The sequence below is a fragment of the Lates calcarifer genome, linkage group LG24 (assembly GCF_001640805.2).
Source record: "Lates calcarifer isolate ASB-BC8 linkage group LG24, TLL_Latcal_v3, whole genome shotgun sequence".
Classification (NCBI taxonomy): domain Eukaryota; kingdom Metazoa; phylum Chordata; class Actinopteri; family Centropomidae; genus Lates; species Lates calcarifer.
Window position 1 is genome coordinate 2,671,234 of NC_066856.1, and position 25,259 is coordinate 2,696,492.

Here is a 25,259-nt window from a genome sequence, read left to right on the forward strand (position 1 = left end):
AGCTTTAAATCAGCAGCTGGATAACAAAATGACTGATCATGTTTAAATCCAGTATCTCTAGAAACTGATTTTGGAAATGACAAAAACCAGGTGTCAGTGCAGCTGCACCATGTACTACTCCCTGAGTTTGGTACCATTTCCACTGGTTCACAAAAACAGTGCAAACATGTTTGTATATTTGAACTGAAGTACTGACAAAAGCCTATTCGTTCTCCCTTCCCTGGTTGGTATTAATCCCTCCTTCTGCAGAAGTTTTTGCTTTCTGAAGAAATACTACTTTCTTTTCAGGCTGTCACAGGACATGATGCGAGCCCCCACTTTCTTGAAGATGGGCAAACAAATCAGAAATGTATGTAGTCCTGTAGTCCTGTAGACACTGAAGAACTGACCACAGCATACACAGACAACATTGTCCATTATTACAGTGACAGTGATACAAAAATGTGGAGGAGAAATAAATAAATAAAAATAACTTCAATAATGCCTGACCTCTGACCTGAGACTGAGGCATGCTGTTGTGAAAGGGATTTGGCCAGACACGGGGCTCATGGGTAATGAGAAAAGAACAGCAGTGGAGTTTCTCTGAATGAGAACACGAAGTGTTGTGACCCCAGGATGGCCTCTCTCCGTCTCCAGAGCCTGGAGCAGGAAGGCTCTGAGATTGAGAGCCAGTAGGGACCATTTGATTGGCGTGTCGATCTGAGCCTATACATGAAAACTGATGTGGAATATAACCGGTTGAGTTGAGCTGAGATAAAGCCTAACATGGAAATTGTAAATGGGAATACGTTACATTGTAGATAAGAGAAATCAGGCTGTAGGTTAAAAAAAAAAAAAACAAAAAACAAAAAAAACAATCGATTGGGAATGTATCAGCTGGAAATTTACAAGTGGACCTAGTGATTGCAGTGGAGATCGTTGCACTTGGCAACAGACAGTGCTATGCTTTGTCTCCAATTTATTGTGCTGGAATAATTACACAATCATGTTGTCATCTGTAAGTACAAGCCCACACGCTTGGCCAAGGTCCATTAAAACTATTCAAAGAACTACACCTCTCAGATAATTATGTGGCAAAACAACAGATCAATAAAACCATTTATTTGGAATGGCTTTTAAAGTGGAGTTCATTCATGCATTTTTGTAAACATCAGGGAAAAGAGAGCAAAGTGTAAGATGTGATGATTGTTGTTATGTGTGGACGGTAATGATGATGAACTCTCCATTCCACATGCACTTATTGAATGCATGCCATTATTCATGTACCTAGAAAATGATACAGATGCATTCACAGTGGAGTCATTTAGAGAATTTACCTGCAAAGACATGCAGCTACTCTGTGCACACATTGAATTATTCAAACTTGCTTTAAATTATTTGAGAAAGCACTGGGATGATGTATCTTTGAAGAAACAGTTAAAATGAAAAATATTGGCACCATGCAGTTTTACAACAATGGGCATCGACCTGAATGGACTCCTCTGTGAACAACATAGCACCACAATCGTGAACTTACACATTCTGTGTGTTTACTGAATGGTAGGGAATCAGAGAGAATGATAGAAATAACTACAAACTCAATAACGTCTGTAATTTTCTTTTTACTAGTTGTTTTTCCTGCCTTGTCCTCACAAAAGAATATTGTTTTGTTCTAAGACAGTCAATAGATAACTGCCTTTTAGATCCTGCTGTTTGATAAATTAGGAGTACACAAGCTGAGGTGCTGTCACTATGATAACTGCTGTTCCCTTCCTATATTTACTGGTCGAGGGCACAAATAATGATGGGTTACGACGCCAGAAATATGACTAAGCCTGCTATTATTCATATCGGAAATGTATCTCTGATTTTAGGTCAGCGCTCCTGACAGCACTGGCTTGTCTGCTTGGTTTCGTGTGTGTGAAATGCTAGATGATTGCCGTCAAAACTGGGCTGAGAGAGGAGAGAGAGAGGGTTGAGAAACGAGAGTGTAATTGTGTGTCATTTCACTCTGCTTATCTCTGTTAATAATCATCCCTGTGTGGATGTATGAAAATGTGCTCCTCAAGTGTCAGAAACATCTATCAGCATGTCTAATGGAGCCCCTGGTCAATGAAAAATGCATCGCCTGATTCATATATGAGGGTGTGAAACATATGCCTTTGTACTTAGAATTATTTATGGTGGTAGCTCTGTGAAGAGGAGGAGGCAAAGCGGTCAATGTAATTCATTTTTACATTCTGAATGACCCACCTCAATTGTGTGACAGGCAAACTTTCAAGTACAAGTGCCTTTATTTAAAATGACGTCTTATTTGTCTTGTCATCAGTTCTATTAGTTCTGATCATTTTGGAGTCTTTAAAAAACTAGGGAAGTATTGGAATATAGATGGAGCCTGGACTCCCTGTAGATCCCTTAAAAAGCAGCTGTATTTTCTCTCTTTAACCAAGGCAAGCCATGTTTCCTTCACTGCACAAAACAGTCGCTGTTATTATGTTAGCCTGTGCTAGAGTCATTTTAATAAAAAACATTTAATCATTTTCTTCGTCACTTTTGTGGCTCCACTTCACATTAAGTTTCCTGAAATGAGTGAAACAGCGCCCCTCTGGGTTGTAATGGCTCCACCATATTAGTCAGCGTCTGTGGTCAAACACAGTTTTGCACCTTTACGGAAGTTGGTCGCAGGGAGCACAGGTGAAGCTGTCATCCTCTGATTAAATTAGTAACTTAAGTTAGGAAACGGTCACCGTCGTGCCACTGCGAAACTATGAATGGACTCTGAAAAAGAAACTTTGAAGTGAATTGTGAGGCCTCATAACAATTAATATGTTGGAAAAGGAACAGCTGAGATAATACCAGTTTGTCTGTGTTGCTAATAATGTGAGCTAGCTTAAATGTTGCACAAATCCAGCACCAAGGGTGAGGAAATGACGACACCAAACCAAATGACCACGACAGCAACAAGTGGACATTTTATGACCCGGATACTTCATCTCCATGAAGGGAGAGGAGAAGGTGGACTTCAATGGAAATAAAACGTGAGTCTCATACACACTTCATCCGTCTCATGCTTGCTGGCTGGCTAAATGTCCCTGTGGCTATCATTGTGCATTTTACTCCTTGCTGTGTGCTTGTTGATGTTCTGGAGGTTACATTACGTACAGCATCTTGTTTTCCTAGACAGTAAAGGTGGCACTTGAGGTATTGGCTGTAGGAGGGACAGATGCTGTCAGGGCTTTGAATAATCTGCAATTTGTCCTGTTTTTCATTTGTTGGTTATCCAGTCATCTGTTGGTCTGCTATATATTTACTTATGTAACTTTTTATTCTCATTTGTTGCGCATCAGTTGTGCTGTCATTAATAATCAATCATGAGGTTTAATAACTAACACAAATACTGTCTGCCTTGTAGATGCAAATAAGAATATGTAAGTCATATTTGATACATTGACACTTACTGATGTGAGCATAAACTTGATATAGAAGATATGTCAGTATTTTTTGTGTTAAATCTTTATAGCACTCAATCTGGTCATGTATCAATGATATGTGCCTTGTTTCGTTTTATGTGAACTTGAATCTGTTGTCCAGTTTAGTTAACTAGTTGGTTTGTTGCAATATATCACAATGAAACAGCTATACCAGTCTGATTTTCCTAATACGGTTGGTCATCCACATGAGAAGTTATTTTTATCATTACTGGCATTTCAGGTGAACCCACCTTGGGTTTTATCTTCACTTAAAGAGGTTTAAATAATCTGTTGGTTACACTGTCAACTGGAGTTATCCGTTTCATTGAGGCATGGAAGGCCTTATTACTGAGCTAACAGCTTAAAATAAGGGCAGATCACCCTTAAGGCCATTGGGCTGTCACATTGGTGAGTGAATCAATTTTGATGAGATTCTAACATAAATTAAAGCTGAGATGTTTTGATTATTATTAGCATGGTTATGATTATAGTTACCAAAATCAATGGCCAATAGCTCTTAAATAAAGATTAGCATTTGTTTCCTTCTTTGCACAAAGTAGTGACTGAGCAGTTATGATAACCCAAGCTACCAAAAGGCCCTAAGTTTAAATAAACCAGAATTATCCTTTAATTGAAAGAGGGGAGGTTTTATTATTGAACTAACTTTGAATAAAGGAAGATCATAATCATGGCTGTGGGCTGACACATTAGTGAGTCAGTCAGTCCTGATGAGATACTTACATAAATTAATATACGAGCTTCTTTAAGGCTAGGATTATTAATAATAATTATCAAACTAACATCACCATGATAAAAAGTTCCAGTGTCCTCTGTAGCCACTTTAAGAATAAGCTAATGGCCAATACCTTTTAAAGGAGGATGAGGATTAGCATTTGTCTTTCTCTCTACAGAGTAATCCAGTGATAGGTGAGGGTGATCAGATTGTATCACTTGGACTGAGCAATCCACTTCACATGTTCCTTATAATAATTTTAGGCAGGTAATCAGCAATTTGCAATGGATTATCTTTTGAGACTAACCTCGCCAACCCTTTTAATCTATTACAATTCACCCTAATGTAATTTCATATTAAACTGGGTGACAATTCATTAGGTGGGTGTAGCAGCTCCAGAGTGCTTGATGCGCAGCAATTACAGCCCATAGTGGAGGGCCCTGACCCTGGAATGGACCTGCAGTGACAACGACCAGTAACGCTAATGGAAGTAGAGGAGTAAGGGGACAAGATGACTGTCATACTTGCAGCAAAGGGCCTGACCAGCCTGACAGGTGAGAATAGGGCTTTTGTAATTATTTAGCAAGGACACGTTCTGGAACATTAAGAATGACCAAAGTAAATGGAGATCACATGGAAAATGAAATGGGCACAGAAGCACTGAAGATGAGTGCTGTGGAATGTTGCTCAGAAGATACATCTTGTGCGAGAGGGCTGTTTTAATGGCCTAACTTCTGTCTTTGCCTGGGGGTACAGTATGTAAAAACAGAGTGATATTTAACGTGACTTTCCATGCCTTAAAAGCAAAATTAACGAGGCAGATAGAAATTTTATAGCCCCGTGTGATTAAGACATTACACCACCTTAGGTGTGATAATTGACTTTTAAGTATAGCAATATTCCATGAAGCCAGCATGTCATGGGCTTTTTTTTATGTGGATCACAACCTTTAATTTCAGCAGCTAAATATGTTCTTCCCATTTTTTTCTCTGTTTTCTCAGCTGCGTGACTGCACAGTGTTGCATTTCACTCCAGCAAATTAAGCAAGCTCAGTGTTTGGAGTACAAAATCCAAGTTTTCAGTGATGAATTGCATACTCTGTGTTAAGCAGGAGACTTATTGAAGTTAATTCACATTGGAATGTTGATTCAGAAGATCAGAATTGTCTGAGCCTTCTGCAGATCTTACTGATGAGTTTTTCTATTGTTATACTATTTGAATTATGGATAGGGTTAAAAAAAAATCCCCATGAGATGGAACATCTCTGCATCCATAGATAGACAGGGACACACATGCACAGACATTTTCCTCACAGTATCAAACCTTCTGTCTAAGTTTGGAGAAATGTGATGCCCCATAGTTTAACAGTCACAGCTAGAAGCTACAGAGTCTGTTAGTGTTTTGAATTGTCTCTCATGAGTGGAATATAGATGACATCCTTGGCATTATTCCAAAGAGATAACTGAGTCAGACATAAGGAACCCCATTGAAGTGGAAGGAAATCGCTCCATGCAGGACTTCCAGGCCATTGTGTCTATCATATCTCTCTAATTTGAATATAATCTGTTTTCTTTTTCTCTCAGTGGTTGCCAAGTTGATCAGCTGGCTTCATATTTTCTACAGATAATACGTCAACAGTTAATTGGCTTTGCTAGCTAACATAGGCAACTGTACCATTTCTGCACACAGAAAGCATTTATAACAACAATGTGCCCCCCCCCCATATGTATAATGTCTGAGGATATTTACTGGCATAAAAAAATATATAAAAAATACCCATGCAAAATCTCTTTTTTCCCCTAGGTCTATGATTGATTCCTGAAATCTGTGAGTGCATTAAGACTAGAAGTCAGCTTGTTTCAGTGAAATCTTGAGAGGTAGTACATCTAAGAATGAGATGATGTCATGAACATAAAAGTAGTTTTTTCTAGGCTCACAATGAGTAAGAATTAATCTTATTTGCAGTTGCATTTCAACAAGTTTACAGACATGTTTCTCGTAATGGCAGTCTATGGGGAAAATGCTTTTTGGACCATATCTTTTATATTTTGGACTTTTTGCTAATCTTTGCTTAGCCATGACAGTAAACTAGCATGCACAATACCAGGACCCTGGAACAAGCCCATCTGAATGGAATGTAGTCATTTTTAATGTTAAAAGTTGTAAATGTGCTTTTTTGGCTACGACAAGCCAGAATTTGTGCTGTGAAAAAGACCTGTAGACCCATGATGATAACATGCAATAAAGGTCCTTATTGGAGACCTTTATTGCACTTGGTCAGTGTGTTCATTGCCTTAAACACAGGGGCCATGTTTTTCTTTTAGCTCTTTTAAGAAAAACAAAACAAAAAAAAAAAACAAAACTATAAACTTTAACTCAGTTACAAACAATAAAGTCTTAATGAACTAGATTTTTGCAATATTTCGCATTCATTCAGATTTAACAGTAATACACTCTTCAGTAAAGAATACAGTTAATTTATTAGCTGACTTGACATTTATAAAAATGTTATATAAAAATAAATCAATTGAAAATGCTTGATTTCTCATTTAATGTCTTTTATGCATTACATAAAGCACTATGAGAAGCCTTATTGTATGAAATGTGCCATTGTGGCTTTGCAAGATGGGGTTTCATAGATCTCTGCTATAGAGAAGCAAATTGTCTTACTTTGTGAAGACAGAAGTGCTCTAGCAAAAATAGATAAATCTACTTACCAAATAAGTCATTCAAAAGGAACATAAATCAGAGAAAATGGCATGCCACACTATCAAGAGAATAGCAAGAGAACAAGAAAGCTGACTTCAGTCATATCGCTGATGGCAGCAGTTACTGACACAAGTTTAGTTTCCACCAAAGTTTAATTATACTCAAGCAGGCACCCATTGGGAGAGACGTGTCACACCACCTCAGGGGGTGTTGAATCTCACAGGTTAAACATAGAGCGAGAAGCGTGGGCCACCACTCCACCTGCTATTCTCCATTACATTCAGCAGAATGTTATTAGAGAGACCATAAACAGACACAGACAATCAAGTACATACTGTATACACAAACATTTACATAGACAAAAAATGGGGGAAGATGGGGAAGAGAAAGACAATATGACAGAGATAGTGACACAGAATAAGATGCAATACAGCCATGTTTCCATCCACTGTCAAGCAGATGCTATGTTGCAAAAACACACCCAAGCAAAAATGCAAAGTCTCTCCAGAGCTCAGTAGTGCTGTGACATTGTTATCATTATTGTTATCACTGTTTATGATCAGTATGTCAGTCATAAGTCATATTCTGTGCTTGCATCTAAATTCAAAATAAAGTGCACCTGACTTCCAGTGCCTGATCATCACAGATTATACTTAAAAAAATGACTGAAATGTTTAAATGCAAGGTTGATGTGAGTGGACGGACTAGTGAGCTGTCTGGGGAACACATTCGAGGTTGTAGAACAAGTACTGGCATTGAGCAGTCCATGATTTTGAACATTTTTAAGAGAGTACAGAAATACAGGATAAATACAGGATTAAAAGGAAGACTTTGAGGCCTGTAATGGGTTTGCTGCTTGCTGTCACCTTAGTTAGATACTCATGTCAGAAAATCCAGATCTTGACAACAAGGTGGAACCTGGTAGAGCTGAAATAGGATGAGCATCATGGCAACCACCTCCCCCTAGAATGATTGCCTGGCTCAGTTGAGCAGGAAATCATGACTCAGATTGAGAGAGCCATGCTATCAGCTCTGTGAGGCTTTACTTAAATTATTATGTTTAGCAAGTTAAACTTTTATCATCTTGGTTTTGCATGGTAGCATGCTAATATTTGCACAGTATTGCTCAGTATTCAATTACAGTATTCAAGTACTCAAATTTCAAGGCAATCCATTCAATAGTTGCTGAGACATTTCACTCAAAAACATCTCATGGCAGTGCTGGATGGAAAGGCAGGGAATCACTAAAGTCAGTGGGAGTCATTGTTTGGGAGCCATGAATATCTATACCAAATGTTGTGCCAGTGTGTCCTGTAAATGTTGAGATAGTTAATGGCAATCCAGGCAATCGTTACTTCGAGATATGTACCAAGAGTGGACCAGCTGATTGACATAGCCATCCCCAGAGCCATGTCTCTAGTCTACTAATAAAAGCATCATGTTGGGAATTTGGAGATGTTCTGATTCTGGTAAAAGACTATGTTGGCTTTGCAAGACAGTATTTACTTGCATCTTCTTGGTCACATAAACTGTCTGCTATTTTAGTTTCATGCAACACATCCAGATTGGCTTACCAGAACAGTGTCTCAATGGTGTAGTTCCTCTATGCAGTATCTCATCAACAATGTTGTGACCTCACATGCTAAAAATTATATGAGACAGCAGGAAGTAGCTAAGATAATTAGATTCACTTGTGCCCTTGGGTGCAGACCGGTTGACTGTGTCTACTTTATAACAGGTCAGTGATGGAGACCCAGCTGGTGGGACTGATAGAAAGCAAAAGGAGAAATTTCAGTGTGTTCACACCTGATGTTTGGGCAAGATGCATGAAATGTATGCCAGCCTTTGCCCAAGAGAACTCTGGTGTAGTTAGCAGTAGGTGAGAGGGTAATCCAAGCCAGCTACAGGGCACAACCCAAATCACAAGGTTTTGTGACTGTAAAGAGACAGGTTTTGACATCTGAGCTGGCAACTTGTGTTTGATAAGTCTAGCATAAGAAAATGAGTGAAATCTTCTTAGTTCAGAAAAGATAAATCACAGCAAAGAATGTAGCTCTATAGCACATAGCTGCTCCAAGTCCATTATGCTTACAATCATGTCAGACAGAGAGAGGCTGAGACAGAAAGTGGGAGTCACCAGAGCCAATGAAACTCCTCCACCACTGATGCTGAGCCCCACTTCCTCCGGACTAGGAGTCTTGTGGAGGGCTTAAGGTTAGCTGCTGCTGCTGCTAAGCTTCCACCACTGTTGATCTGTCTAAGAGCAACAAGACAGCCGCATGAAGGAAGAGAGACAGAAGGGGGTGGTGATGACGGGAAGTGAGGCAGGATTAGAAAGATGGATTTGGATGCTGGTGAAGGGTAGCCAAATGGTGAGAATTAAGGGAAAACAGTGAGCAGTAAGGCTTATCAAGGCAAGTGAGATTCAGCAGTCTTCTGCTGGATGCTGGGCAATAAAACGTGGCAGCTGCTCCAGCTGAAGCCCATTGTGCCTTAGTGGGAGGAGGACCCCATCTAACCTGCCACGAAACACAATATGCTTTTTATATCTGCTCAAATTAAAGCCTTTATTGCTTTAGAGTGAACAGTTGGATGAATGTTAACGTCCTCTGTGAGACTTCCTTTTAGAAAAGCGGGGCAATGATGTGTTATGAGGGTACATTCTCAGCATATCCTGGATTGTTTGTATCTCCCTTAAAATCTATCAAGAGTGCATTCAGTTCACATTCAGTTTGGCTCCATCTCAGGAGTGTCCATGGTTACAGCAAAGAGAAAATAATTTAACCCATCATTTAATAATCCTGTCTGCCTACCGAGCACATTCACAGGGTTCACTTTGGGAAGTGGTGCTCTATGAGATATGTTTGGACGTCTGTTTAGAGATTTCACTTTGTGCATATAAACAAAGTAGCATTAAAAAAAAGTGTCTGAATCTGTGCTCAAATGCACACATACAGATCAAGAAAGAAAAACATCCCCTGGAAGACTTTTCTATGTAGTTTCAAACTGACGATCCTCTTGGACTTTGCAAAAGATTTGCTGAATTTCCAGTCATTGCTGTCAACCTCTGGGTATTAGCGTCAGGGTACCATGATGCGGAACACTGACCCTTTCTTTCCTTTGGCAGAACAAAATGGCAATGAGGGAATCTCAAACATGCAGGATTTGTCTCATTTTAATATTTAGCACATGCCCTGCTTCCTCAGATGTGGGGGCCAAAACAAATGTTTTCCATAATGCAACCAAGTGTAGCCATGAAATGATCCATTACCATTTTTCTTGTTTTTGAATCGCCATAATACCACCTCAGAAAGTGGCTTGGTTTTCCAAGTTCAGATACAGTACAAGACTCACTGCTTTTTTCAGTGGTGGTCTATGTTCATTCTCTTTAATGATTTACTGAATGCCCCACTTTATCACTGTTATGTTTTAGAAACTGCTCATAGTAAACGTTTTATATGCAGTATATGTCATTATCAGAAAGTTAAGTAAACTAGAAAACATTTTAATACCAAAGGTTGCTAACTAACTTAAACTGTCAAATCATTCTTTTCATGCAAACTAGCTTGTTTTGCTGAAAGAGCTTCAATTTTCACCTCGCTTCTTTACTAAATAAAGAGTGTTAACCAATACCTAGAGGCATGTAGCAGAATAATTTACACCAGTGAGATGACAAGGGTGTCAGGGAATTAATTACAGCATTAAAGGTGCAGATAGCAACAGTCTAAATGCCTCTGAGAGAAGAAAACAGAGACTCAGAGGAAGAAAGTGAAAAAGAGAGCTTGGTGGGTCAAAAGTTATCTCTACCCTGCAGCATAATGGGAGTGTTAAACATACCTAAACACTTCAAAGTGCTGTTTGGTACATGGAGAGGTGCTCAGTGGAACAACCTCTACTTTATGTCTGGATGTGAACGCAGTTATAGATCACCTGCACTTGCTCCCCCCTCTTTCTTTCTCTTAGTTCCAACTTCAGCAGATGTTACAGAGTTTGAATTATTCTTTTTCTACATGTGAAGGTACACAGGAAGCCAACGCTTTTTCATCTCCAGCTGATTGCTAGGACGTTATTGCTTTGACTGAGGGTGACAGCAGCTGTCACGGCTGTCAAACGACTCGGCCTGCAGCATATCAACCTGCAGGTTATAGTGTGACTGGTGACATGCTCAATCAGCCATTAAAGCGAAATCACTGTCAGTGGTACATAGCTGCTGACAATCAGTCATCACAGGGAGGGGGCTCATGGGTCCAACTGGACTCAAGGTGATTGCAAGGAAAGTTTGTGATTTAAGGTTAAGCCAATATATGAGTGATGTGCCGTAAGCGTATTGGTCTTTCATTAAATATTGAATATTAGCCAGTCATGTGCAATCAGTCACTCCCCACATGATGGAAGTTCCTGCAGGAGGAGTTGAGGATTGTCAGTGGGAGGAAGTGACCCCTGGTCTATGTGGATGTCCACTTGCAGAGGGTCAGTATATGCATAAGTCAGAATCACTAAATGAAATCATTTTTTTTTTTTTTTGTATTTTTAATATTTTTCTTACATCAGATAAATTACTATTACATTGTTTTGGACAATTCTAAAGACAATATAATGCAAATCAATCCAAGAAACTATGTAAATCTGACTAACCAGACAGATGGTTTCCTTAGTGTGTAGAAAAGTCTAATAAAGCACAGTGGCACAGTGGTGGACAAAGTATTTAGATCCTAATATATTGTATATTATTATCTTTATTTCTTTAACAGTGTCTCCAACTACTTGCCATTTTCCTCCACAAAAGACAATGTCTGCTCATCATAATTTGCCTAATCATGTGACAAGTTCCACTAAAGACTGATTTTTTTTTCCCCCTTTTCTATTTTTAGAGGGCAGAGAGCTGAAGTTATTGACTAATTCACCAGACATAAAAGACAGAAATTAGAAAAACAATAAGACATGCTGCTGAGCCTGGGAGCTCCCTGCACTTTTTGTTAGAATTTTAAAACAAAGATGTCTATTGTCTAAGATAAAAAAAAAAAAAAAAAAAAACCTTAACATGTTGCAAATCTGAAAAGCTGTTTAATAAACATATGTTTAAAGGCATTTAAATGAAGCTAAGTGTTGGAGTTAGTATTATTCAAAATTTTGACGCCAGTATTTTCACTTTTACTGCAAATGAATATCGGCTCCAAATATCGGTTATTGGCCTCCTTGACTACTGATAATTGGTATCTGCCCTGAAAAAACATAACCATATGTGTTAGGAAACAGAGTTTTGGCCACATTTTAACATCCACAGTTTCACTGACTATGCAGCATGTCAGATCTCTGTCATGTCAAGTAGATTGTTTTTCTCCTGCCATACCAGTTCAGCCCATTCATAGTAGCCATCTGCATAGCACATAGTGACCCTTATGACTCTGAGCTGTAAAAAAAAATGCTAAATGAAGAAATTACTGTTTACTGTTCCATTACATGGAAAATATTGAATAACATAATAGTAGCTTTTACTGTAATTGCATTAATACCAAATGTATCAACCTTCAAAACTGTGTTCCAGCTAAAATTTCCCTTTCCAAAGCTAGTCCACTCTTGGTACGGGAACAATAAACAAAACAATAAACTTTTCTGTAACCACTCCATAAAAGTTTTACATTGAAGCAGAAGCGAACAATTTGGGGTCACACATGGATCCAAACCAGTGCTCCCAAGACTGATGTAACAGACTGAAACAGCCGAGAGAAATACTGTCAAATGCCAAGTGCTACAGTCAGAGATTGAGTCCAGGTCTGTCCACAGTGGAATATTACAGTTATGCTGTAACACTGCACAGAGGGCCATGCTCCCTATAAAACATCAATTGAAGGTTTCTAAATCACCCGACAGGTCAAGTATAAACCAGCAGAGAGGGGCCTTTGAAACTGTAAGTTTGGTGTTTCAATTTAGGCCAGCTATCATGGAAACTTTTCCAACATGAAAGGAGCTTTGGATGGAGGCAGGTGGAGGGTCACAAACTGTTGCCACTGGTCAGTAAAACACACAGAGGACAAGAAGTAATGAGAAAAACAAAGCAGATTCCAGTCATGTTGAAATATAAAGAAAATTGTTGAACCCTGAGGGTAAAAGTACAAAGTGTCTGTCAAATATATTGCATAGCTCATAAAACCTCATTCCAGGGGTTAACAGCTGGCTGGTGGGGGAGGAAGGATGAGGTAAGGTGAGGTTGAGGTACAGGTGGAACAGAGGGGAAAAGCGACTAACCTTAATCCCCTAAACTTTCTCCTGAAGGAAGCACTTTTTTAATTCCTGACTTATCCTTCCCTGGGGAGGGACTGTTATCAGCTGATTCTTTCTTCCTCCCCCTGCCCCTGTTTTCCTTTTCCCCTTCCCTCTCTCTGATGCATCTGCCAGGTGTGATAAGGCAGACAAACGTTACCTTTACAGGGCTATTAAAACCATTTCCCCCCGCAGTTTTGAAATGATTATCGCCTTAGGCCCACGGTTACAGGTTAGCTGATAGCTCACCTCCATCTGCCCATATCTGGGTGACTCTTTGAGGCTTAGGGCTGGCTGGGTGGTTGAAGATTATATGCGTTGCTTAAACCGCTTGAATACCAGGGGAAAACGGCAAAGGTGGGAGGGAGGAGAAGAAAAAAGGGATGGAAGAAATGAAAAGAGCAGGAGTCCTGACATCCACAATGCTGTGGTGGATGATAAGGGATACGGTGACAGCTCTTCCTCCCTCTGTCTGGGGCTTGGACTGACTTTATGTTGGACACATTGTCAGGTAAAGGGCAGTCACAGTCAGTCTTGAAGGAAGGTGGGTGATCTTTTTTGCATTTCAAGAATTCGCTACATTGTTCGAGGATATATCCTTAATTTGTTGTAAATTGGATTAAGGTAAGATATCAGTCTTGATTCAAAACACCTTAGGCAGCAATTGTGAGGTGGAAGAACAGATTTTTTTCATATAAAATAGAAATTCATCAAAAGACTGAAGCCATCTCATTTACAAAACACTCAGAAACTGCTTACAGTAGTCATTTGTTAGCCACTGAGACAGCTACAGTATCTGTCCTCCAGTGTGGATGCTTCCTGCCAGCCAGCACTGTCTCCCAAATCCTCTCAAGCTTTACGTCTGCTCCATAGAGATATCACCACCAACAGCAGCTGCCGTTGACTTCCTCCCATTACCTGCTCCTCACTTATCTGTCTGTGCCTGACTGATGGTCTTCTTTATTTCTGCCCATTTCCTGCTGCCCGTTAGAATGTGTCACTTATTGGTAGTCGATCTGGGTCAAATTTGATCCTCTTTTCTATTATCATATTTTATAAAAACTGCAGACACAGAGTACAAAGAGACAATGCCAGTTCAAATGTAAAAGGGAACAGCTTTCTTTTTCTTTGAGCAATCAAGTGGAAATTCTAAGTGACTGATGCAGAGCTGAAGTGTTCATTAACTCTGTAAAGGTGGAAACAGCCCTCCTTTAGCCACTCTGAAACCTTCCTAACAGAATAATCTGACAGCTGAGGCACTTAACTGAGGTAGCAACGAATATATATTAACATTAATTTAATTGCAGTCAGAGAATTTCCTCTCTAATTGACCTTGGCCCCCTTTACAGCATAATTACTAAGACCGTCACTTTTGCTCACTGCAGCCAGACACATCCTGTAAGGTCAGTGACCCAGCAATCTGCATAAAGAATTAAACAGGTGATAAAGCAGGGTTTACAACAGCCTAATGACGAATTATCAGCCAGTAGAACCTGCAAATTCATTTTTAATGTAAACCCTGATAACAAGTCATGTGGGAACCTGTAAGTATGTGGTTAATAAGACCAACTGGGAGGCATAAAGGTTAGTGAAATAAAAACCAGCTGTCTTTTGTCTTGGTGCATTAGCACACACACATTATGCCAAACAGAAACCTAGCGAGAGCTGAAGCCGACATGAGTTACAGATAAATGCTTTATGGTCAATGCTAAATGCCAAAATCACTTGTTACTTTGGCATTTAAGACAAGAACAATCACTCCTTTAGGAGCAGCTAGTTTGCCCTTAATAAGGCATTTAAGACATCTAAATATAGGCTTGGTTTATGATCAAGACTCCAGCTGTAAAAAGTATCATTAAAAATAATCAGTCTACTGCCACTGAGCTAAGAACTGATTGAGACACAAAGTCCTTTCTTAGCTCTGTAAAGAGAATGATTTGTCACCAGAGATGTCCACTCCTGTTTCCCCTGACCTTGCAGCAAGCACTAACTTGTTATTCTATACAATAACATAACAAAGCACCTTTGACTGGAGGAGCTCCTTTAACCAGAGCAGTTTGCCAGAGGTGACTGGAACTGCTCAGCCATGCAGTCAAGAGCCTGCCGAGAGCTTTTCACGCCAGTGTTTAATGAGCTATGTTCATGTCCACTCCACATCCATCTCAGTCCATTATTGGCTCCAAAAAGCTTTCAAAATGTCGTTTGAGCACTCAGTGTACTTAACCAATAGCCTATTCAAGAATGTGCCAATGGTCCCTCTTAAAAAAAAAAAAAAAAAGAAAGAAAAGAAAGGTCTTTTGGGAATTGTAAATTCAGATATTAAACAATGCAAAATACAACAATATCTTGGACAATTAAACTTGGTTGAAAAGAACTTGATTAACAAGAATTTGACTGATAGCTGAAATCATGAGTACTGTTACCAGTGTTCTCATCGCAGCTGTATGCTATTGTGTCTGAACTGCTTTGTAAACCTAAATGACCAGAGCAATAATGTGGCTGTAAATCAACTCAACATACTCAGTGCCCCACTCTTAGGTTGGACACTTTTTTATTGAGAGAACAAAAACTGGATTGATAACATGCTCTCAGGATTAATTGGAGGCCTCATAGGTGTTTTAAAGCATCCGTTCTCTTGCATTGGAGCCCCCAGGGATGTTGTTTTTGCTGCCATGGTGTTATGAGGAAATTTCTGGTAATGAAAAAAAACAACGGTGTGAGCCTAGCCTGCAGTCCTGTGCTGGCTCCCCAGGGAGATGAGAACATCTTATGAGTGAGGCCTTTCAATAATGGAGTTCACTATTAATCATCTCCCTCACATGTCTGCTTTGTGTCTCCCTTCTATTTCACAGAGTTGCCATTCTCTTCAACCAGAAAAAAACCCTCTGCTACTACCATTCAAGTAATTCTACCTTGCTGCCTCATAATCAGGGACTATTGGCAAATGTATCTCTGCCCTGACTGTGAATGCCTTGAATACATGGGATCCATCAACAACTAAACCCCAACATGGCACATAATGGCTCTGTAGCCAAGCACTGATACTGATAAAAATGGGAGAAATCAGTGGTCCAGCTAAATGTTGGCTCTGAATTACTCAGCGTACTGTACTGAACTTTCAGTCATTACTAGTAAATGTAGCGATGCACTATACATATAGTCTAATCAAATTTAAACTCACATTAAACTTGTAGATGTGAGGATTCATGAAATCAAGGCGGGTCTTTCTTTGGATTTTGAAGAGACGGGCTCCCAACAGGCACTGTCCCTTAGAATGATGTCTTCCCTTGTCAAATTTTCTCTTCACGATTTATGTCCATTATCAACATTAAGTGCCAGTCTTGGAAGTAGTGTGTTCTTTATGTAGCAAAGTGGAATGTAAATTTGTGGAGGTTGGGTGGTGGAGTTTGCATACTGACATTCACCTAGTCATTAATTGTAATGAATATTTTTCCCTAACCTTAACTAAGTGTTGCCTCATGCTCACCATAAGTTAACCATAGTGTTATTTTCTGAAACCACAGCAACCTGCCATAGTTGCCATGTGCAGATATAGTAGCTAATGAGAATTATAAAAATACACAATGCAAATAGGTGTGTCACTGATAATTAAAGTCTTCCTGAAAGTATTTCCAGTTTGTACTGATTGGTTTAAAGCATCAGGCAAAAGATATTCAATCGGATACTTTTATTAAGCCCTGTAATTTAGCGAAACTCAATTTGGCAGCTTTTGAGTGGCAGCTTTATAATTGGTAAGCATTCAACCTTACTGTCTAAACAAACCCAGAGGAAATATCAACTTGTTTGCCTGAATATGGTTGGAAATGAAACATAATGGATACACACATCCACCAAATGAAATCACATGCATGATCATTTACAGCCATGTTTGACATGGACTCTAGTTGATATTTGCACATCTCCAGTGTGTTTGGAAATAGTCCTCATCTTCCTCGCTTGCTTCATATTGTAACAAGCTCACTAAAAGACAGAATCTATCCTTGATATCTTGCAGCAGCAAGTGCAGCAAATATTTCTACATGAAAAGAGGATTTTAAAGTGTCTAAAACTCACAGTTTACTGACACACTAGGCAAGAATATTAATTGGCCATGATGTTTGCAAAAAATGCCAAAATTTGTAAAACACTTTACAAGCAGCAACTGCTTGCACTGAATGTAACACTGTTGCAGGTTGTGTAGGGCATGTGCCAACAAGTCCTGGTCATCATGACTTATTTACATTGTTTACTCTGGCTGTTCCCCAAAGAGGCCAAGCAGGGGCACAAGTTGAGGAGGTGGGGGTGGCTGAATGATTCACAGGCCCAGAGCTCAACAGGGACCCTAGAACATGCCAGAGATTTTACATATTTATAGATTCAGAGGTGTTGCTGACCTGTTTTTGCTGCAGATCATGGTGCCTATTGTTACCTTGTGTATTCTGTGTTTCCCTCTACAAGCACTGAGAAGCAGAAACATGTGAACATCTTGTGTCACCCATTTAATTAGACTACATAAATGCTCATATTTGACTTAGGCAAAGTTGTTTAGGAAAGTTTTTGTTAGGTGCAGATTTTTTTGAGAGTCAGATTTGATAGTTGGAAAACCAAACTTAATAAAGTGTATCTACATGAATCAAAAGTATATTGGTACTGCCAAAATCTGATGTGCTATCACATTTAAGAGGCTACCACCATAGATACAGCAGTTTCACATATGTTCTTTATATGTACAGTGCGTGCCAACAGTTAATCGCACTATTTCCTGTAATTCCAGTCCCATGGTGAGCAGATGACTGATGCCCAAACAGCCAACTTTTCAAAGAATTGCACAATATTCTAAACTCCACTGATCAAGAGCACATTTTCAGAAAGATTGATGTAGGGAAGAGAACCCAACATCAAACGCTTCTTTTAATATTATAGGAAGGAGGAGTTATATATTTAAGGATTTCAAAGACCTATATGTCCTCTGAATATGTTTATCTGATCAGCGTCCAAAAAACTGGATTTCATCAGTGGTGATTGAGGTAATTTTGCGTGAGCTCTTTCTTTGGTTTTGCCTGTCTTTGTCCCTTTAGGGCTCAATAGCTTCTCTTAGGAGGGCAGTCTGAGCCAATGCCCTCTGTGTGCTGCTCCTGCAGACTTCAAAACAGAAATAGACAGCCCACAACTCAAGCCTCTCTTGAATTAGATTACTTAATTTGCACATGACATGATATAGAGTGGTGATGCCTGTGCAGGAACTCCATATTTTGTACTAGTAAGCAACTTTGGTTTTATCAGCTGATATCACTTTACATTGGTATGTATTGTGGCAATTTATTATGTGTTTAAAAGTGCTTTTATGTTCTGCTTTTGTTGTGTGTTTTTATCGTAAACCATGTCTTTGAAGCACATTTTCTTTACAGGAAAATACATTTTGAATGAAATTTAATTGAAATGTTTTGTTTCAGGGGCCAGCCAGTGTCAGAAGGTAAATGTTTGTTACGTTTGTAAGGAGGCGACTTGAACAGGCCTTTCCATGCGAATGTCTATTCAGATCACATTTCCTAATTATCCTGACATACTCCAGACTACACAGTGCTAATCAGAAGTTGAGAGTGTTCAGGGCATGAAAGGGGAGGGAAAAGAGCATGGTGGATAATGCTCACCTTCTTAACCAAAGGTTTATTCTCAGCCGTCGTTGCCTTGGTGAACCACCCCCCCCCCCCGCTGTGAGCAAAAATGTGCTACATTATCAGTTCACCAGGCTTTGAGAAGCTGCAGCATCACACAGAGCTCAACGGGCTCCCCTCTTAGCGTACAGATGGTTGTGGTGAGGCCCTGGTGGAAATAACACTAAATAAAATTCTCTGAAAATTCTCTCTCAGGATGTGACAAAAGAAAAGTGGGGCTACCTTGCCACCTGCAACGTCTGGCACCTCTCTCTCTTCTCTGCCAATTAAAAGGCTGAAAAAATAGCGAAGCCTCCAGGCTTAGTTTTGCATAATAACATTTGCATAAAATGAGACCATCTGTTTTTAAACCTTTAATTTTTTGACTGTGACTTTAATGTGTTAATACTGTGAGCTCTGATTTGCTATGCCGTTGATTTCCTCGTGGGCAAGGCTACTGAACAAAAAAATGAAAGAGGTATAGATCCCTATTAGATGCAACACAGGCAAAGTCACAGCTCAGTTTGCAACAGCATGACAGTTTGGCACATAATCCTAATAAGACAGTGACCTGATTACTTATATGCAAATTATGTATGTCAATATTGGCTCAGAGAAAATGACATGCAAGTCAAGATAATAGCTTTTATTTTAATTGGTTGCAGTGTTTTAATCTGCAATGTAGTGAAAAGGTAGTTCTGGTTTATTACAGTTTGGGTCTTATTAATGGAGTTTGGGCTGTAGTTTGTGTCACTTACTTTTTGATTGTTATTGTCGTGATCTGAGAACATGTGATATTGCCAGAACAAAGTCCAATGGCAGACGAAATGTGCAGTCACATTATCAGACAGGCTGTGAACAAGCCACAGCAAATTCTAACTAAGTTATTACTGGTGGGACTGATGGACAAAATTATGAAAATGGCATTAAGGTTGTGATGAAGTGGAATTACCTTTTAACCCCTGCAGCATTCACAGAGAAGGTAAGTCAGTGGTCACTCAGCCTTGGCATTGGTTTGTTTGTGTGTGTTATTTGTTGTCATTTTTGTGTCCATACATCCACAGTGCCTCACGCTGTCTGTTTCAAAGTGAGCTTCTGCTCACCCCTTCCTGGCACCACAGGCCCACATTTAAGACCAGCCAGCATGCCACTGGTGCAGAAGGGATGATGGATTTATGACAAATGAGAAATTAAGCAAACGGCAGAGCGTGCGCACTTCCAGAGGGGCTCGATGGGAGCTGATGGCCACTCAGCAGAGGCCTACTGCCATGCATGTCTCTGGAACTGCCAGGAGCTGTCTAAATAGGGGTCCTCAACAGATGGTGGACATGTGGGACAACTCTGCCTGAGAATCTTCCCTGGTTTCCAGTACATGCACACTCAAATGCAAATCCATTTTATGAGTAATGACTGCCTTGAAATGAGTTCAGTGCTTGTCAAATGAAAGAGGATTGTGACTCTTTTCAAGATTTTTAAGATTTACTGCATGGCAGGCATTTGATATTCATTGTTTGCCCTCCCTTGCTCCAACTGATGGCAAACATGTCACTGCCCCTGGCGACCCAGCGTGCACTTCACCTCAGGTTACCATTACTTGTACATCCCGCAGTGAGTTGCTCAGTGATTAGAAAGGCTCACCTAATTAAGAAAAGATCTGGAACGCCTGTCTTGTGGTTTGCAGAAGAAGGATGAGGGACCATCTTCTCCTCTGAGGCAATCAGGCTGACAACCTTCTCAGTGACTCCTCGACCACAAAGCTTGTTTTGAGATTTAACTTAAATTTTTTTTTTTTTTTTTTTTTTTTTTTTTTATCACAACAAAGGCTCAAGTTAAGCTCTTTACTCAAGAAGAGGCATGATCTGAAATAGCTGCTGGTTGTCATCACCACATTTCCAGCTCTCCAATCAGTTTTCCTTTATCTATCTTCTATACCACTATAGGCTCCTTATAGGATTATGGCATCATATCTTTGAATACATTACAGTATAAAGTCAGTCAGAATGATAAGTTTAATCTCATCTCCCTTTACGTCCATATGCACTGTATGATTAGTTTTTCTTTTCTATTAGAGTTATTTATATTACTTTTGGACACTTTCCAAATTCACACAATGCAAAATTATTATAATTACACAAGTATAATTACTATAATTAGGAGATCAGAATTCAAATAATAAACCCCACTGTTCTGCCTCTCCAACTCCATTCTGGTGGTGCCAGTTATCACTGACACCATTCACCACCAAGGTGTCTCACTGTTTAATTCAGTGGTGTAAAAACAGCTGTGTCACATTCCTCATAGTCCCCTGCAAAACAATTGTTACCATTCCAGTAATTATAATAATGACAATTAGGCATGGACTTACTGGGCAGAAAATAAGGATGCAGGCCATACGGTGAGACTTCATCAAAAATTCTGAATATGAGATTGACTTATCAGGTGGCCTGTTGGGTGCAATTCAATTATCTCTTTGTTTTGCTGCAGGGAATGAATGGAGTAGATGGAAGCGCAACACACAGTGAAATAGCAGGAGACTGCTGGTACAGATAAAAGGTCAATAAAAGCAACAGCGTGAAAGAGAAAAGTGATTAGCAGTAAAACCAATAGATTGTGGAATATTGTACTAAGGGAGTCCTTTGAGTTGCTTTGTTTCAGTCACAAATGGGAGTTTTTAGGTTATTTCTTTACTAGTGTCTTTTGAAACAACTTCAATTCACTTCTGATGGGAAACTGCAGTTTCCCTGCTGTGTTTCCTGCATTTTGAGATTACATGTCTGCACTGTACTTTTCCCATTCTTTTTGTGAGGGTTCCTCAGAAATTATCCCCAAATCATTTTGTCTGTAGAACACTACTGCTGAATCTGGCCTGGTTATCATGTCTGTTATAGGAACAGATACAAATATTCAATTTTCTCTCATCCCAAATGAAGCAGGATGAGGAGCAGAAGTTGTTAGAAAACAAACAACAGCTCCATCTTATTTTTCTTTGCACTTCCCAGAACCCAGGTCATCTTCCAAGAACCTCTGATGTTATCCGAATCCACTCTCTAAATGCAGATTTCATTCAATCACCCTGTGATCGTCTCCTCTCCCCTTATCTCCCAAAGCCTTTCTCTTAGAAAACCCACAGGAGCCGACTCTGCACTGCTCCCGGTGATAACGGGGAATAGAAAAGAGGTGGATGAGTTTACCTCCACTGTATTGTGCCAGTGTGAATGCGTTCCAATTGATGTCTTCTCTGAGACTGGAAACGGTGGGCATATGGGACACCCTCCCCTGCAATGCAATATTCAAAAAGATCTTACATAATTCATCTTTTTTTCCTCTGTTTTTGGAGAGCCATCCTCAAAGTGTCACTGGCAGACCCTTTTAATTTGACAAGCCTGTGAAGCTGGAGTGCAAAATCTTGACGGCTTGGCTTCGCAACTTCTCGCGGGACAGGCTGATATTGGGATGATAATGAGGCACTCTTTTCAAAAGAATGGATGAATTAATAACCAGTCATCGGTCTGGGAGGAATAGTTCAAAGGCCGTCGTAATCCAGTGGCTCATACAGCTGCATTTCCAAATGAGAGGAAGCATGATTTATTTAGGTCATGGACCGTTTGTTAGTGAATAAATACTGATATTTTTGTAGTCTAGAAACAAACAGAAAACAACATAGTTGTTTTCAGATGGGAGTCGACATTCAGCAGCTGTGATGCACTTCAGTTAGGTGTCAACACAGTTATGACCTCCAGGCGGAATCTGCATGTCTGTTGATTGCTCTTGTGTGCAACATGCAGATAGTTTATGTGCAACAAATATAATTGAGTCCCATAGTTCCTTGGGAGGGTATATGCACTGTATGTGTGTTTTAGTTTATGTCTTTTCCTCTTGTCTGAAGGTGTGGTAGGGAGTTAGTGAAACAAATGAAGGTCACACAGTATCTTTGGAAACTTATAAGGCATGTGCAAGGCAAGTGTATGCTGTAAAATGGTATAAAGGTAAATTTATATTCTGTATTACAAAATGCAGCCATCGACCCCTGATCTTAATATATCTACATTTTCTTTGAACTGATAAATTATTCAAGGCTCTTGTGTGACTGCTAAACAGGATCAGTTTCAACATATTTTACTTATTTATTAGTTACTTTGAGTCGTGTTTCTCTGTTCATTTTTGTTATTATCCTGACTAATGCATCTTACATTAAGTTGCAAGAATCTTTTGAACATTGATATGGACATTTCTGCAAAGACCTGCAGCATTGTTCAATCACAGTTTCTTGAATGTCCAGTGCCAGCAATGTTTAAAAAATTCCACAGCATTTGCACATATCAACATAAACTGTGGTTATTGTGTGGGAATGATCATGAAAGACAGTGGTTAAGGCAAATTAAATATGGTTAAGACGGCACTAATCAATATTTTTATATTAACCAACCTAACAATGGATCAAGTAACTGTGCAATTTGGTTTGAGAGCTCGTACTGATGAACCCACAGAGAATTATTAGCTCTCTCTGCAGTTCCTTTCAGCAGCACAGAAAGCTTATTGTGGCTCTGAGCTTATTGTTTTGTTTTTATGGCCTGCAACTTTAATGTTTTGTTCAGTCTCATTGCTCTCATCGGCTTCATTTCCAGCTGCAACAGGCAGCTGTTTTCAGCTAGCTTGCTCCTAACCCACTGTACACTACCTGCCAAGCCCTAAATGCCAGACAGACACAGTTAGCAACTAGCTAACCACTGACTAAGTGGAGCATAACATTCATAGACAGCAAGTAGCAGACACTGTCCGACTGCAGCGAGAACAGCAGGAAGAACAGCTTAAACACGCAGCCAAAGCGTGGATGAGTTCATGACGGAAGCACAGGCTTGAAAACAAGTTGCCACTTTACTCATAAAGAGGTGGATGAATGGAAAGTTAACTGTATATAATTCAAATACAAAATGGCATACATTATGTGGCTGAATCTCTTCTTGTCCTAGATGCTAAAACCAAGTACTTAAAAAGCCAGCAGCATAGTGTTGGCTGACATTCCTGTGTCTTCAAATGAGGAATGGTGTGACTCTGAGGAGGAAGTAAAACAGCTGACTCAAGGGAAATAAAAACTTGATCAAAACAAAATTATTTTGGTGAGAACACACAAAACAGGGAGATCTAGGAATGAGGTTCCACCAGGCCCAGACTCATTGCAGTGAAGGAAGTGGTGCTGGAGAAGGTAGAATACCTCAAAGATACAAACCTCTATCTAAACAAGCTCTCTGACTGCATCAACATCTACATTGGCACTGAATGTAAATCTTGTGGTATGGAATTTCCAATATGAACTTAATATGACCATAATTTTGGTACTGGAAATAGCTCAGTGCTCTGTCTCTGCCAAGTGGATTTCATCTTATCATTCATTATTTTACTGTATGTATGCCAGTGAGCCGCTCTTTAATGTCTTTCTAAATTCAATCCAGGCACTCTGGTTATAAGAATGAGTTGGCCACAGCACTGATAGTTATGGTTGCAGATTATTTTTTTTGTAATTTTGATGATCTGGGAGTGATTTTTTTTTTCTTCAACTAGCATGGATGGATACCAGTTATCATTTTCGTTTCCATCATCCACACACTTTCTCCTCTTTCCCTCTTGGTTTTTTACAGCCATAATTTCTAGGTCACATTGTGGTGAATCACTTGTAACTGGAGCAAATATATTTTCAACTTACCCAACTTTTCAATCACGCATCTTCTTGATAGAGCAGGCTCGGCACACTGAAAATACATTACATGTTTGTTAGCCAACACCCAGCTGGCTCCCGTTCCTTCCCAAGCGGTCCAGAATTAATTTGTTGTGGCCAAATAGTGTGCAAGGGAAAAATGTGAGCTGTTGTCTGGATGCTGCGGTCCCCACATGAGCCACCTCTATTTGTCTCAGCACCCCCAGACAGCTGCAGCTCTCACAGCTGGGAGAGAGAGGCCATTAGCAAGCAATTTCACCCCTCCACTCCCTCATGTCTTCCCTCCATTAGACAACTCCCTTCATACTTTCCTGATGGGCTGTTTTTAACTTCTAAATCCACATTTTGCATACCAGCACATGGAGGCTAAAGGCATGTGCATCCCAGGTCAAGTGGTCCAATACGAAGACAAATAAAAGGTGATTAAACATGTTGAAAGGTTTTATCTATCTGCCTACTTGGAATTTCTTCAAGTGTATGAAGACATGGTGTGGGCTTGTTTCTGAAGCTGAGGGAAGAATGGCATCTTGCTTATTATACCACTTTAACAATTTAGTCGCAGGCAGCAAACAATAAGCCAAAAATAAACAACCCAATAGGGAAGAGCAGCAGCATTATGCACACTAAGCCGTCATTCAATCCATCATAATTGAATATCTACGCTATCAAGCACATTCATCCCACATTCTCATTGTTGACTTATTGTTAAACTCAGTGAATGAATGTTGTTGATACTGCTG

At 39.7% G+C, this 25,259-nt stretch overlaps 1 long non-coding RNA gene across 1 annotated transcript in view; it reads left to right on the forward strand.

Annotated features, from left to right (window-relative positions):
• Positions 1 to 2,654: 2,654 nt before the first annotated feature.
• The window catches only part of LOC108898258 (uncharacterized), an 89,155-nt gene continuing 66,550 nt past the window's right edge, over positions 2,655 to 25,259 (forward strand). Inside the window, exon 1 of the long non-coding RNA XR_001963421.2 lies at positions 2,655 to 3,017. This is a non-coding gene — a long non-coding RNA (uncharacterized LOC108898258). The remainder of the gene's footprint in view (positions 3,018 to 25,259) is intronic.